The sequence below is a fragment of the Tursiops truncatus genome, chromosome 9 (assembly GCF_011762595.2).
Source record: "Tursiops truncatus isolate mTurTru1 chromosome 9, mTurTru1.mat.Y, whole genome shotgun sequence".
Lineage (NCBI taxonomy): Eukaryota > Metazoa > Chordata > Mammalia > Artiodactyla > Delphinidae > Tursiops > Tursiops truncatus.
This window is the reverse complement of record NC_047042.1, coordinates 3,595,460-3,598,148: the sequence shown is the minus strand read 5'-3', so window position 1 is coordinate 3,598,148 and position 2,689 is coordinate 3,595,460. Positions and strand designations below refer to the sequence as shown.

The following is a 2,689-nucleotide window of genomic DNA, read 5'->3' as shown; positions in this document are numbered from 1 at the left end:
CTCTAGAATGCAGACTCCATAGTTGCGGTGCACGGGCTTAGTTGCTTCACGACGTGTGGGATCTTCCCTGACCAGGGCTCGAACCCGTGTCCCCTGCACAGGAGGATTCTTAACCATTTTGCCACCAGGGAAGTCCCTTCATTGTTTTTTTTTTTTTTTACAAGCACTTAATACCAATCATATTCAGTTAAACTTTACCAAGAACAGCACACTTTCTATTATTTTTGAAACACATTTCTTATATTTGCACATTCTTTTCCCTGTTATCGGAAAGCTTTTTAGCCATAACAATAGTTCAGTATGTGTTTACCTTCTAAAATTGTTTTTCAAATTTCAACTCATAGTCTTTCTTTTCTGAACAACCAACCCCTCCCCTAAGCGAAATAATCTAGACTAAATGAGGGCTTCTGTCACACGTTATGCATTCTCCACCATAGCCTGGCCCTCTTACCTAGCGTCTCCTGGTTTATCTTCCAAAACAGAAAAATATCCAGGGACTGCATCACTTTCATTTCTCTTTCTTTTGCAGATAGCACAGAGCCTGGTCCATTCCCTAATTCATTGTTAAGGAAATAGAAAATTGGTATAGAACACAGAAAGGCCCTTGACAAATGTATCAGTCTCATCCAATTACTAGTTTTGACTTATTCATAAATAAGACAGAATTAATTTCAAAATATTTACCTGCTATGTCACTTTCATTTCTCTTTATGTTGGAATTTGCTGTAAGGTAATTTTTACATTTCTTTCAAGATTATCTATCTTGGAGTTGAGCTGAGCCAAGCCGAGCCATGCAGCTGACAGCCCCGGTTGGAGCCTGTGAGCACCCTGGGGCACTCCTAGCCAAGGCCTGCAGGGGGCCACCCCATGCGGGGAAGGCACCCTGGGGAGCAGGCGTCTTGGGGTCCAGACCCTCGAAGGGTGCCAGAGCCAGTTGGGAATGCGATGCATCCCCATTCCCCGGACCCTTAGGCACAGCTTCTCAGGCCCCAGACGGGGGGGTGTTGGGTTTGCCTGACGTGAAGTCCCCTGCATTCAGAATTCATGAAGCCCTGGAGAGAAGTCTGGGGAAAGATTTATCTATATTTTGCTTATATACAGCTGTACCTCCCCCATGTTTCCAAGGAGTGCGTCTTGAAATCTTCTAGGATCTCCAGAGTGAAACTCACTGTGGTCAAGACTCTAACTTGGAGCGACCAGTATACAGCAAACAGCGACAGCTCAACAGAGCAGATTGTTGTACAGGCTGGACAGGTTCAGCAGCAGGTCCAGGGACAGCCATTAATGGTACAGGTCAGTGGAGGCCAGTTAATCACATCAACTGGCCAACCCATCATGGTCCAGGCTGTTCCTGGTGGACAAGGTCAAACCATCATGCAAGTACCTGTATCTGGGACACAGGGTTTGCAGCAGATACAGTTGGTCCCACCCGGACGGATCCAGATCCAGGGTGAGCAGTCTATGCAGGTGCAGGGCCAGCAGGGCCAGACCCAGCAGATCATCATCCAGCAGCCCCAGACAGCTGTCACCGCTGGCCAGATGCAGACGCAGCAGCAGATTGCTGTCCAGGGGCAGCAAATGGCACACACTGCCAAAGGGCAGACCATCGTCCGTCAGCCAGTTAATGCACATGGTGCCATGCTCCAGCAAGGCACAATCACCATCCCTGTAGCCAGTTTGGCAGGAACATAGATTGTTCAGGCCGGAGCCAATACCAACACAACCAGCGGTGGGCAAGCGACTGTCACTCTGACACTACCAGTGGCAGGCAATGTGGTCAATTCAGGAGTGATGGTCATGATGGTACCTGGTGCTGGCTCTGTGCCTGCTATCCAGAGCATCCCTCTCCCTGGGGCAGAGATGCTTGAAGAAGAGCCTCTCTATGTGAATGCCAAACAGTACCACCACATACTTAAGAGGGGGCAAGCCCGGGCTAAATTAGAGGCAGAAGGGAAAATTCCAAGGGAAAGAAGGAAATACCTGCATGAGTCTCGGCACCGTCACGCCATGGCACGGAAGCGTGGTGAAGGTGGATGATTTTTCTCTCTAAAGGAAAAAGATAGTCCCCATATTCAAGATCCAAATCAAGCAGATGAAGAGGCTATGACACAGATAATCCAAGTGTCCTAACCCCAGGCCATGTGATGGAGCTGATCAAGGTCATGTTCCTCACACTACTTCCCACGGTTCCAAGGAAACTGATCAACTCTTCCAATGGGACACTGGCGATTACATCCTGCCCTTTTCTACAGGACACTTAGCTTTTAATAAGTAGCTCAATATTATAATTGCAAGGATGTCTGGCAAATTGAAGTTGCAAGCCTTTGTCTCACCCTTATCAGTCAGGACTTATTTCAGACTGATGGTGATATTGACATTTCATGGATAGGGATGATGCAGGGGACCAATGCCAGCCCAGCAGCACCACACCTAGCACTTAATGTTGACTGGTGATGCCAGCCAGCCATCTCAGCAGAGGAGAACGACTTTCTCAACCTAAACTGCAGTCAGGGAAGCTGCAGCCCACTCCTTTCCATGGGTTCCAAACAGCACCCGTCCCTCTGATGGGGGATCTCAGGCTGACGAATGGGCACTTTGTATTCAGAGATGGTTTCTAGGCAAGGAAGTTCCATCTCATGATACGGAAACAATAAATTCTCTGAGATACATTCATCTAATCTGTGGTAAT

At 48.0% G+C, this 2,689-nt stretch overlaps 1 pseudogene; it reads left to right on the top strand.

The window, feature by feature from the left end:
* Positions 1 to 1,044: 1,044 nt before the first annotated feature.
* Positions 1,045 to 2,130, top strand: LOC101339998 (nuclear transcription factor Y subunit alpha pseudogene; annotated as a pseudogene).
* Positions 2,131 to 2,689: the final 559 nt, after the last annotated feature.